Below are 14,185 nucleotides of genomic sequence, written 5' to 3' on the forward strand. Positions count from 1 at the left end.
TAGCTGTAGGTCATGTGTCAACAAGAGGGTTGTTTATTTTTTTAACTGTGTCACGTGACCCAACTGCATCATCTATAATAATTTTCTGGAGTGAATCAGACAGCCAGGACCCTCTCTCAAACACAAATACTGAAGCCAACTCAAAATGGGCGGTTGCTATGTGTTTCTGAATGGGCTGTTGTAATTTAAATGTCTCATGCCATTGGGAGCTAAGAGCGGTGACATAGTACAGAAGAAGCTTGGAAGTGAGAGTGTTAGTGGGGGTGGCTGAGCTATGTGACCTTAAAGGTCTGCCCTCCAATTCTGTTTCTGGTTGTCAATGAATGTATTTCAAGAGAGTTAGGTGCTGGGGAAAAGGTTCTTGGGAGGTTTCTATGAAAGGAAAAGAAAAGTTAGGCTGCAAGTAGGTGGCTATGATGAATGGTTTTCTTTACATCAATTTCCATAAAAAGTGGCTAATTAAATTGTGGATGTCTGCTCTACCTGTGTTATAAGAAAACGAGGAAGTTCAACTTGAACCAAATCCATTCTTGGAGGGTGCTTGAACAGCAGTAACAGGAAGAGATCAAGGGCTTTGTTTTAATTCAGTTAAGAAAAAGATCATTAAGCACTTCCTACATTCGGTGTTTGTGTTTGTTTGTTTGTTTTTAAAGTAGAAATAGTTAATGAGACTTGGAACCTCACATATAATCTGTCCCTTCAGTATTGTGGTCAAATTTTCACACAAGAATGGATCTTAATTTTATTCTAAAATTGTAATCCTTAAATTGAACACTGAGACAGTTTTTCTGTGCTCTAAATGTGTATGGAAGCACGGGCAGCAAAGGGAAATATGGACAAATAGGATGGCTTCAAACTAAAAAGCTTCTGCTCAACAAAGGAAACAATCAATGGAGTGAAGAGGCAGCCTCTGAAATGGGAGGAAATATTTTTAAACCACCTATTTGATAAAGGGTTAATGTTCACAATATAAAAGGGACTCAAACCTTAAGATCAAGAAAACAAATAACCCCATTAAAAAAGGAGAAAGGACCTGAATAGACATTTCTCAAAAGTAGATATACAAATGGCCAACAGGTATATGAGAAGATGAATATAAGAATATTATTCATCCTTAAAACAGAAAGAAATCCTGTCATTTGCAACAACATGGAAGACATTATGCTAGGTGAAATAAACCAGACACAGAAAAACAAATGCTTCGTGATCTCACTTATATGTGGAATTTAAAAGTCAAACTCTTAGAAGCAGAAATTGGCCTGGTGGTTATGAGGGGGTGGGAAGTGGTTACTCTCCAGGGAAAGGCTGCTTCTTAACTTCTCATGGGAATGGGAAGAACTCAGACCCTGATTTGAACAGAATAGAAGTAAAAATGCCTCCGTGATTTAAGTTGAAAGCAGTACATTAGTTGATGGCTCTTGCACTTAGTTATCAGGAATGTACAAATGTCCTGTATGTGATGACACCCTTTCTTCCAACCTTTTTCATTGCATCAGAAATGATGTTGCCAATTTCTTTCACTCCTTTTGCAGAAATCATAGTGACCTGAGATATTTCTTCAGGGGTCCTCACAAGTTTAGATTGCTTCTTAAGTTCAGCAATTACAGCATCAACAGCCAACATCACACCTCTGCTGATTTCCACTGGATTAACACCTTTACTATGTTTTCAAAGTCTTTCTTGGCAATAGTGTGCCAGTACAGTAGCAGTGATGGTGCTATCCCCAGCCCCTTCATTTGTATTATTGGCAGCATCTAGAACAAGTTTAGTACCATTTATCCTCCTTTATCCTCTTCTACCTCCCCCCTACCCCTTTTTCCTCTGGTAATCACCATATTTTTGTCTGTCTATGAGGCTTTGTAAAAGCAAATAAGGTTATTCACTAGGTATAATGGTCTAATTATCATGGTATAAAGTCATATGTCATATCCTAGACCTTACCATGAACTTTTAATTTATGTTCCAAGTAATATGTAGTATTAATTTCAGTCCCAAAGAATCAAGAAGTAATTCATATTTAGTCATTTATTTTATATATTGAATCAATTTCACACCCTCTGTGAGAACTGCCTCATAATTTTTATGAGCTTGGAATTCCCCAATGGCTATCTCAAGTGTATCCAAGTGTTCTGTTACTTGGATCAAGGTGCTCTCTTTACAGTCCTTGAAATTCCATAAAGCTTCTGGTAATTTCCGACCATGGGTGGAAGTTTGGATATGGGAGTCCTTGTCAAATTTGTCTACTGAACTCCGGTGGACATGGGGTCTAGTACTGCTTTGCTCTTGCACTCATTTGAGCCCAAATGTAGGACTGCTGGCAGGGCAGTTCATCCATATCACAGCTTGGAAGCTGAACACACCAAACCAAGCCTTAAGTGCTGCTCCCAAAATGATGTTTTGAGAGTAAGTTTGGGAACCTTCTCAAGTCTTCGTCTGGGACTCTTTCCCATACTAGTGCTGTGTGCTTTTTTTTTTGGGGGGGGGGGGGCTCAGAATTAGAACAGTTTCTCAAGTATTCTGAGGCTGTCTTTGACCATGAGGAGAGAAGCAGGGAAGGACACGACTGTCTCCACTAACCTCGAAGACAGAAAGGTCCTGAGCAGCAGGGATGATTCAGACACATCAGCCTCCTTCTGCTTCTTCTGGCCCTTGATGAGTTTAAATCCCTGGGCCCTGGTTTCCTTCCTGTTTTAGTTTAGATTCTATTTGGTGAAAACAAGAGCTGCTCATTGTTTGGAGACACATCATTGCCTTTGGCCCCTCGGGCACCATTACATGTTCTGGTAAAAAGTAACGGATGAAGCCTGCCTTGTCCAATACCCACGCTACTGGCCACACATGACTGCTGAGCATGTGCAAAATACACACTGCATTTTGAAGACTTGGTGTCAACAAAAATAACGTAAAGTAGTTCATTAGTAATTTGTTATCCTGGTTTCAGGTTGAAATAATGTTTTGGATACAGCGGGTTAAGTTAAATATATTATTAAAATTTATTTCACCCCCTTTTCTTTTAAACATATCCTAGCATAGTCAATAGAAAATTTTGAGTTTGTAGGTGGCTCACATCACATTCTTATTGAACAGTATTGGATTAAATAAACCCCAACAACGTGGAAGAGAGAATGGATCGACCAAAGGCAAACAGTCCCAGAAAGTTCCAGACTCCCTAGTGGGGTTTAAACTGCCACCACAAGTAGGGAGTATGTTACATTAAGGCAATTTCTCTGAGACGACTTTGTCACCATGAAAAACCACCTACAGAGACAAGAAGCTACCTTGATTTTTCTCCCTTATTGTCTTGAAGATTACATGTATAAAGGAATGTTGGAGAGTCACGTCTTGAAGGATTTGTCAGGGAGAACATTGAAATGTCTAATGAAACATATGCCACTATACAGAGCACTTCTAATACCAGCTTTTTTTATGGGTTTACCTTTGAGGTAGAGATGTAGCTTCTTTCCAGTTCTTTTTGGAACATTTCTAAAGGTGCAAGTACTCAGAGGCAGTATCCATATTAGAGCAAAGTAACCAGTTACAAAATGAAATGCTGATGAATCTGTTGTTTAGAATGCAGAGGCAATCAGAAACCAACGTGAACGATTAACAGGAGACTTCTTCCTTTGCTCAATGTAAATTTCCTCTGGAAAGATGAGTGGAAAACAAGTTTCAGCTGGGTGGAGGGGAAAACGTGTGTGCTTTTTTAAATCTTGAATGGAATTTTGGTTTTTAAATTATACTTCCTTGAGTTCATTATCTTGAGAAGAAAGAGAAATAAAAGCCACACAGAATGTTTTAGTGTTACATACCAACACAGGTAGCTCTGGTCCTAAGATTTCTAAATTTTACTAAAGTTTGTCACAATAGAAAAGAGAAATTAATTGGCAGTAATTATTGTCACCTAGTGCTCTAAGTGGCTGTTAAGGGGAAATTACCCAAAAAGAAAAAGAAAAGAAAAGATAAAACCCAATTTTTTTCATGTAAGAGCTTTGGGGAAAAGCTCTGAGGGGTATAATTTAAAACTTGACTATTCATGCAATAGTATTTACATTGACATTGCAGGAGATTCATCCTAAAGTTGTAGGCAATAGCCAGCACTAACAATCTAGGTATCTATACTATACATTCAGGAGGCAGGTGAGAAAATGAAGGCACAGAAAGCCCACTTCTTTGCAGTCATACAGTCATGCGGGAGGTCCTGGACCCTGGGTTCTTTCTAGGAACCCTCCCTGCCTCTTTTACAAATGAATACCATACCAGCACACACACCTAACCAGTGTACCACAGAGCACCTAATGCCAGGGTTAAAGTAGCCCACCTAATGCCAGGGTTAAAGTAGCCTGTGTGGAGGGACAGTTGTTTAAGCGGAAGGAAGGAAAGCTGGCTCACCCTTTCACTGTAGTCTCTCACTGAGACTGGCTGTCCTCTGCTTTATAAGAACTCTGTCTACTAGTAAGCGGTGTGCCTTTGCCTCAGAAGTTCAAGTGGATCAATGTATACTAGTATCCCCATGCGAAACCCACCAAGCTTCTCAAGCAATCGCATTAGGCTCGCGGTGGGAGACTACACATGTTCGCACGCACATGAAGAGCAGAAAACATGTCCACAGCGTTTCAGCATCTGTGCTGGACGACATGCTCACCGCTCTGCCCTGCGCAGAAGCCAGCCCAGTTTGCCCCCTTTATTCCAGCTCTGAAACCCAGGCCAGCGGAGAGGCTCGGAGCTGCGTTCGGCCAGCCCTGCTGTGCACGGCTGGAGAAGCACATCAGTTATAATTTAGCACCCAGCAGCTGCAGGAGCGGAGGCCCCTGCCAAGTGCCAGTCTTTGATTCCCCTCTCTACCAGGCAGTAGCTAGTTCATTCCCTGGGCACCCGGCCACATTTCAGAAGGAGCAGGACTGGCGATGTCTGGGACAGCAGAGACACACAGCCTCTTTAACAAGCCACTACTATGAACTAGCCTGCACCATGAACAATGTTGAAGAATTGAGCATTTGAAAAGGAGAGGATACAGGGAATGATTCATTTAAGGCATTGTAGAGCCAGTGATAAAGTGGAAAGACAGAAATAAGCATATTATAATAAGCAGAACATGATTTAGAGTCCTCGCATGTAAGGTGGCTTCTAAGATGAGACCCAATTTTAAATTCAAGGATTCTAGGGCTCAACTGGTTTGCTAATTTAAAAATAAATAAGCAATCTACTATTTCCTGTCAGATCCCAGGGTGAGTCCCTGGAGCCAAAGCAGCATCAATCAATGGAAACACAAAATAATCAATGGACTGGAGTGCATGTGGGAGGCAGGCTGTATGAAACACTGGCTACCTCAGCAGTGTGTGAAAGGCTCCCCAATCACCTCTACCCAAGGTAAAATTTCATTCATATCTTCCTTTGTTGTTCTTCCTCAATCTTATCTCGATCATATCTGATTTCAGCATTTCAGTCTTGCTCTCGGTGGCATTATTGCATCACTCCGTTTGCTACTGGAAACAGCAGATCTTATTGCAACAGGCCCCTTGGCTTCTCTTGGTGGCAATCTGGGTTTGTGTTTGTTGTCAGCCTAAGGGGTTAAAATCCATTTTAAATAACAGCATGATGGCAGCAATCCTTCTCACTAGCCTCAGGAACAGTTTCTTAATTTGCATTTAAAGTCACAGAACCTATTTGGGTTTTAGAGCGAACGTTATTACAATTAAACTTTTTTTTGAGGATGCAAGAAAAAATAAAATTGTTATTTAATAGACATTGAGATAATGAGGCATGTTGCAGAAAAGTGTTTGAAAACTATTGATAGGTTAATTAATTTAAAATAAATGATGCTATTGCAGTCACCATATTTTAAAAATCTATATGCATTTTTTTTTTTAAGAAAGAAAGAACCTTAAAGCAGCACTTAGTCTTAATCTTTTAGATGTCCTAAGGGATGCTTCAGCCAATACATAAAGAGCCCCTCACTTGAAGTATTGGAAAGCCAGCATTTGTGGTGAACAGGGAACATCAGTTAATCTCAGATTAGGATGACTCCTTTGTTCGCTGTGTGAAAGTGGTTTCTAGCAGACATTCTTATATTCCCACGCACAATATTTATCTTCTCAAAGGCAAACTAACTCAAACAGCCGATGTGACCTTTAAATAGTATTATTTTTTTCTGTCTCTTGGAAAACAATTTAAGGGGTTTCACTGCATTAGAGGGATTTTCCCTTTTTTTCTAGCCTTCAAAAGATTTTCCTTTCATCTTCTTTTTGTTGCTCTCCAGCTACAAAATGTGCTCATTATGGGTCTCTCTGTCAGCCATAAAAGGGAGGAGACGCCTTCTATTTCAGCAGGTATGAATCTCAATAGCTGCTTTCATCTCTAGAGGGTTCACTTCTGCTCTATTTAATAAAACCCAACACTTCAGTTATTAGCATCATTAGTAGGAAGCAGGACTAGAAGGAACGCCTTCATTCATTTTGGTGTCACACATAATTATACCATTTAATTCCCCAATAGGCTCTACACTTTTCTTCCATTTTTAAAAAATTTCTTTCAGAATATTTGTGAAGGAAAGCTCCTCATGTAGAAAATGAAGAGTAGATAGCAACAAAATAAAAAAACACTGCTTCAGAATTGTACACTTGCCAGAAGAAGGACATCAATGCTAGAGACACAACTGATTTCTCTACACTTACAAAGTATTTTCTCTCAGAGAGGCTAAAGCTGATGCTATAAGCTAGCATAGCAGAACCAGCACATTTTAAGAATGACAATAGTGAGCATACTGGCTCACCATAATTCAGCCAATTTGCTAGTGAGACTCCAGTTGGTAGTGAGTAAACTACTAGGCTCAGGCATAGTCAGGGAGGAAGGCAGATGACTATGCCTCAGACTGGGCAGGTGCAGACCACTTGGGTCTCCACAGTATAAGGACTGACAAACTATGACTCACAGACCAAAATGACCCAGAGCCTATTTCTATATGACTCACAAACTAAGAATGACTTTTATATCTTTAAATTATATATATATATATATATATATATATATATATATATATATATATAAAATATTTTGTGACATGGAAATTATATGAAATTAAAATATCAGGGTCCATAAACAAGCTTTGACCAAAACAGGCACACTCATTTATTTATATTTTTAAATATATATTTCTATTGGTTTTAGAGAGAGAGCAAGGGAGAGAGAGAGAGAGAGAGAGAGAGAGAGAGAGAGAGAGAGAGAGAGAAACATCAATGAGAAACATTGCTGGCTGCTTCCTGCACACTTCCTACTGGGAATCGAGCCCACAACCCCAGCATGTGCCCAGCATGTGCTTCCTTTGGGAGCCTTAATTTCCTTTATTGTCAGTGGCCCTGTAATTTAGGTAGCTTTGGCCAATCAGAGCATCTGATTTCCCCTGGTCATAGTCATTGGTTTAGGAACAAGAACAAGATCTCACTTAGGCCAACGTGAAGGATTTTTGCTGGAGAATTATGGGGAAAGAGTTTTCCTATTCTTCATCAGAAGTTAACGGGAGAGACCTTTTTTTTTTTTTTCCTGTGGATTGCATTGTGAGTGGGGAAATTCTGAAATTGCTAAAGCCCTTAATGCTCTGATGAAAGAAGTAAGGGGGAAGCAAAAAAAAAAAATATGGACGACAGAGCTGAGAAAATTTTGCAAGCCCTATTCACAGTTCTGGACCAAGCCACACCAGAATCTATTGGGTTACTATACTTGAGTCAATATAGTCCCTCTTTAATGATCAAAAGATTGAGAGTAATGTTTCCTCCTTTTTTTTCAATTACTGTTCACATTCAATATTATTATGTATTAGTTTCAGATGTATAGCATAATGGTTAGAAAATCATGCACTTTACAGTAGTCCCTCCATATTTCACCTGGCACTATACATAGTTATAATATTTTATATTGACTATATTTCCTTTGCTGTAATTTACATCTCTGACTATTCTATAATTACCAAGTTTCACTTCTAATCCCTTCATCTTTTTCACCCAACCCCCAACACCTCTTTCTTCTGTCAACTGTCAATCTGTTCTCTGTATCTATGAGTCTGTTTTTATTTTGTTTGTTTTGTTCTCTAGATTCCACATATAAGTGCAATAATATGGTATTTGTCTTTCTCTTGCTCAAATCTGAAATCATCCTAGCAAGTGGAGTTAGTGTAATCTGGAATAAACTCAATGGAAAAGAAAAATAGAGAAGGATTAGGACATTTATATTCTTGTTTCAGATTGACCAATTATTAACTACATCTTGGAAATACTCTGGGCTCTCAGGTCAAATGAGAGGAGTGGATTAGATTAGTGGTTTTCAAACATTATCTAAGAGTGAAGCCCTTTATTCAAATGAAGTCTCAGGAGGAATCCAAAGAATTGCTACTCAACTGGGAGCCTAAAGAACTGACCATTTTCTGCCTCCTGTCATTTGAGAAACCTTAAGGATCAGGTTTGGTGGTCTACTGAATGCTTTCCAGTCCAGACTCTGCCACATTCACTCTATATGACCATGGATGGGTTACCAAATCTCTCTAAGCTTTATTACTCATCTGTAAATTAAAAAATAACAGCACCTATCTCATTGGGTGGTTTCTAGGATGAGGAAATAGTGCATTGGAAGTGCCCAGCACTGTGAATGCTCAAATGTTAACTGTGATTTAGGTTCTTTATACTACTCTTTAATTTAAGCAGCCATCAAAAAACTTCATACTTTTTCCTCCCCTCCTTTTTTTTTTCTTACGAGATGTAGTTCAATTAGGCATAACACCCAGGAGTATGGGATAAAAGCACAAGTAATTAAGCCATTGCTATGATCTTAATTACCACAAATGTAATGAATGCTTGGCGTAGCAGAATAAAATGGTTTCTGCCAGTCTCTTAAATCAAAAGGCTGTTTGGAGGAGTGGATGGACTGTCAAAGCAAGCTGGCAGGAATTATAAGCATCCTCTGATTCCCTTTCACATGTTGTTTCTCACTATAGGAAGATGACCTATGACTTGCCTACAAACATCTGGATACTTTGAGGGATCTTACAAAAACTCTGTCTTTATTCAAGGACTTGAATGTATGGAAGGTGCTTTAGAAATAAGATGTATAGTTATGATTAGTCATAAGTAGAATAGATGCCACTTGAGTCAGGTCTTGTGGAATTTTCCAGTGTTTAAAAGAATCACTTAGCTGTTGCTTGACTTCATCAAGTTGCCTTGGTCCTAGTGAGAAGATGGGAAACGGCCAGCCAGGCACCTGTCCTGGAGGTTGTTATTCAGAGGGGCACTTGACAATGAGCCCGTGGATATAAACTAATACTATGTAATTATGAGAGTCTCTGAATAATCTGTATGTATTTGAACCCCAGGCGGTTTCCCAAAAGGAGTGTGCTAGATATAGTATTTTAGTTTCAAACAACAGGGACAAAATGCAGCTAATTTAAGCAGGAAAAAATTTAAAAGAAAGAAAAAAAAGTAGGCAAGTTTTTTGAGGGTTCTCATGAATGTGCATCAGAATGCTGCCATTAATGCATCTTCACTCCATTCACTCCAAGCTTCACGCCGCTCCAACACCTGGAGGGAAGAATCTGATGGTCTACATTGGCTAGGTGTCACCCACACCTGGAAAAATCTGCCCCATATGGGGCTGTTCCCCGAGAAGCAGGAAACATAAGCTGGGCTGGCACTCCAAAAGAGTCCATCCAGTCCAGAATACTTGCCAACTACACATCACTCAAACATACATGATCTCCATGAAAGTGCCAGAGTTGAGGTCAAGGCTCTAACTTCCTCAGAAGGCAGGTCTATTTCTTCTTGAAATCCATGAGACTGGCATGGGTTGTTTTTTTTTTGCTGAGGGAAAAGTCAGTATTGAGTGAGCATACATTTATATTTTGATGGCCAGGTCACACCAAAATCCATCAAAAGTGACCAATCATTATGCTTTCCCAGTTCCTTCGATGGAGTTCCGGTAGGTAGTAAAGAAGTGGCATACTTGGAAAGTGGAATTAAATCCTGAAGTTTTTCAGTCAATAAATTATGCTTATTAACAATCCTAAAACTAATAAATTATGCCTCATTGGCACATCTATTCCTTATCTAATTGTTGATATGTAGACATCCCTTTGATATGCTAAGAACTCTTAGTGAGTAAGATAGAATAAATCATTAGGTAAGAAAGAATATTTTAATTATTAGCCACAACTCATACATAATACCCCTCTTCCAAATGCCATATATTAACCTGGTTCAGTAATTAACAGGATTATAGGACAACATTTTTAAATGTCCAAAGCCATACATAACTACTACAGTATCATTCTTAGTATTTTCTTACTAAGAGTTGTCAAATGATTTATTTTTTTTTCAAAAGCCTCAAAATATACATAACTGAAAGATGCAATAAATATCAAATTCTCCACTATTTTTAAGGCATGTAAAATGGATGGAGTTACATTTGTCATCATTGTCATAAACCAGATAATCAGGAAATTTTATTTAGTTGATATTTTTGTGTCATCTAATATCAGATAGATACATTTCATTTCATTTAAGGTAGAGAATTGAGTTTCTTCACTCAGAAAATAAACTCATTGAGTTGGCATTAATTTTATATTCAATGCAAGGCATTTATTTCTGGACTTGGACCACTCATTCTGTTGTATATTTGAAACATTCATTGACTAGCATATACATTTTAAGTTTATTATCTTTTGCCTTTACACAAAACCCTTGGCAGGCCATTCTTTAGCATATACGTTGGAGATAACTGAGTCTGTTTCTTGTCAGTTCTAAACTTAAATGATTTACTTTTCTTGATGGTTGAAAGTGCTTAAAGTCAGGGCATTAGGGGGTAAGTTCAGTCCATTTGTGCCTCTTCAAAGAATTAAGAATTTACATGATGGATGAAAGTTTACTAAATACTGTTCACATCCTGGATTTCCAAAGGCAAATAAGGAGTGACCACCCTTAAATACTTGAAGTTCATATGAAACATCTAGCTTGAGAAATTGAGTATGGGAAAAAGTAGGGAAAAGGAAAGATAGAGCAACAGATTTGGAGACAAAATGACAAAGACATTTTATATTCTCATGGGAATGAAACAAAGAGGAAAAAGTCAATAAAGCAAGTTGCAACAGGAGTCCAATGATCTGAAACTATCAAGCATGAAAAAAAAGTAGAGTGTAAAGTTCAAATGCATTTACTTGCCATTTATTTTATCATATATGTTTACCATAAAAACACAGACTTAAAAAATAATAGGAAATAAAAATCAGTTATTCATACCTCATAGAGAAAGCCATCATTGGCATGTTGGTATGTATTTTTATATTTCTTTTTATATAAATATGTGTTTGTGGACACGTGTGTGCATATACAGGATTTTAAAAAAAATATTTTTATTGATTTCAGAGAGGAAGAGAGAGGGAGAGATAGAAATATCAATGATGAGAGAGAATCATTGATCAGCTGCCTCCTGCACGCCCCCTACTGGGGATCCAACCCGCAACCCGGGCATATGCCCTTGACTGGGATCAAACCTGGGACCTTTCAGTCTACAGGCCAACGCTCTATCCACTGAGCCAAACCGGCCAGGGCAATATACAGGATTTTTTGAACTAAGAGATCACAGTGCATATTTCATAACATGATTTCATCACTTAATATATTGTGTGCATCCTTCCATGTCAATACTCCCACATACATTTAATAGCTGCATAAATAATCCCATTTTGTAGAATAAGCAAATAAATGAATTCTATTAAAATTTTCTATAAATTGATCCCCCACAACTTCCATTATTAAAATGGAGCTACAGCTCCACTGCACCCGGAATGACTAAAACTGTGGCAGCAAAGATGTTAGTAGACAGATCACTGTAGGACATTCAGGCTGTTGCATCCAGCAGTGATTTGCTCAGTTGTATGGCATGCCCACATCCTGGGCTTACTTTTTAAGTATCTGTCTGCTACTCTTCTGCCTCTCTCATGTCTCAATGTCCAACTTATTTTGCCTAACCTGGGGAACAACTCTGTTTTGCTTGCTGGACTGCAATGTTTAATAGAACTGGATTCCCCAGCCTAATGCAGGCAGGTACTTCTTTGAAGACTCATGGTAGTGGAGGAGGGAATGACTTAAAATGAATTGTGCCCTACTCTATTAAAGGTTGACAAGAATGAATGTTAAACTTTTTAAGGGTAGAGGTGGAGTGGGAGCTATTTCCAAGTGTGCTTGAAATAAATAGAAGTAAGCAGTCAACTCTTTTGCCCCAAAAAAGAAACCCTGCTCATGCAGACCTAAGTGCAAACTTAGATAGGCAATTAACTTAAGCATGTGTGTGATACAAATCAATCTTAGTGGACACTGATGTGATTTGTGCCATGCTGTTCTTTTAAATGTATCATTTCTGAAGTAGAAAAATATAATTTCCAAAGGCAGGCTATACATTCAATATATTATGTTGTATTCTATAGTGAAATACTCTCCAATTATATTAAAAGGCTATATTAGCAAAAATTTATAATTCATTTAAAGACGTTCATGATATATTGTTAAGGGGGGATGCCATAAAATAGCATGCACTATTTTATAAAAATAAATTACATGTTTTATCTTTACATGGCTATCTATACATGAATAGTTAATGATGGTTATTTTGGGCTGGTAGGATTACTGGCAACATTTATTTTCTTCTTTTTGTGTACTTGTGTTTTCTAAATTTTCTGTAATTCATAGATTTCAATTTTGTAATGAGAAAATTTTTAAGTCATTTTAAGTATGAAACGAAAGGTGCCATGGAAATATGTCTTCCACATGACTCTGAAGGAGTTTTATCACCATCCCTCAAGCACAAGGCTTGTTACTTAGAGGTCAATAGTTTCTTAAAACAAAGAATAAATAACAGGAAACAGAAATATCTCTTGCTTAGCGACATACTGTGCTGGGGTGGTCAGAGGTAAGTGCAGTTACAATAGTGTATTGCCTTGCATCATAGTGAGTAAAACCAGGAGGGCTGAGAGTTGGGGGAAGTGATAAGCAATTAAAACACCTCGCAGTGTGTTTTATTTATTTTTATTGTTTTCTCTTTCTCTACTCTCAGGTTGATGTGGATATTTGCCTTTGCATGGTATTAGCCAATGGTGAGTTGATTCTTGCTGATGATGTTCATAGATAAGGGTAATTTCAGGATCAGGTTAAGCAGCAACCACGTGCTCCCTGAATGCTTCCTGCTGGAGGAGCCACTACTATAATCACAGGATGTCTCCTGTAACTCTCGGAAAGACTGAAAGCCCTCACATAACTCTGGCAAGGTGGATTCCTGAGTACATTTCACAAAGAAGAAATTCCAATCACACTGGATGGCCAAGGAAATGTCTGTAAAAAAACAAATGAATCTTCATTCTCTAAGAGTGCTTTGTCCGTTTAAGCAACTGCTGAGAAATGTAAGTGGGGGCCAACCCAAAGCTGAGGGAGATGAGACTTGCCCCAAAGTTTTGTATCTATTAACACAGATGTGGCTCCCTCTCACCACTTCCTTATTCTACAAGGAGAGCTGAGTTCGCTTTCTTAGACTGCAGTTCTGTTCCTCACTCCTCTATTTTCTCATAGCTCTGGCATTTGTGCTGTAACTGCAGACTATGTATACTTCAGTGGAAGGAAGAAGTGGGAATAGAAAATGTAACATGAGCTACACCTAGATTGTGTGGACAAAATACTAAATAAGATGTCTTCAGTGATATGTGTTCCCTTTAAGAAAAAATTAAATATAAGAATGGAGTTATTTTGGTTTAAAATTTCAACAAGTTTATTTTTTGAGAGCCAATTTCTCTAGATTTCCACAACTAGTTAAAAAATGACAAATTTGGATGCTGCAGAAAAAATCCCGGTGGGGTAGATCAGTGTTAATATGCTTAAATACAAAGCATACTTCTGTAGAGTTAGTAATACATAACTCAGGTACTGTAAAGTCTGCTGGTCATATCCAGCACCAACTCACCAGTACCTTCCAAGACCACTTTTTAAATTTTTGTTGTTGACTCCATTGGGTGTGATATTCAGAGTATCCAAGATCATCTATCATTTTGTTGGACTTCTTCACAGCCTCTCTGTTTCCTGGCTGAGTTATTTATGTAACATTATTCCACATGGGAAAGCCCAGCTGTTAAAGTTTTAGGATCAGGAATAAGAACACCTTTTTA

The 14,185-nt window shown here is 38.3% G+C and overlaps 1 long non-coding RNA gene across 2 annotated transcripts in view; it reads right to left on the reverse strand.

Annotated features, from left to right (window-relative positions):
* Positions 1-6,628, reverse strand: part of LOC118656383 — a 42,628-nt gene extending 36,000 nt beyond the window's left edge. For both annotated transcript variants that reach the window (XR_004967594.1, XR_004967593.1), the window contains exon 1: positions 3,437-6,628. This is a non-coding gene — a long non-coding RNA (uncharacterized LOC118656383). The remainder of the gene's footprint in view (positions 1-3,436) is intronic.
* Positions 6,629-14,185: the final 7,557 nt, after the last annotated feature.

The sequence above is a fragment of the Myotis myotis genome, unplaced genomic scaffold (genome assembly GCF_014108235.1).
Source record: "Myotis myotis isolate mMyoMyo1 unplaced genomic scaffold, mMyoMyo1.p scaffold_m19_p_5, whole genome shotgun sequence".
NCBI lineage: Eukaryota > Metazoa > Chordata > Mammalia > Chiroptera > Vespertilionidae > Myotis > Myotis myotis.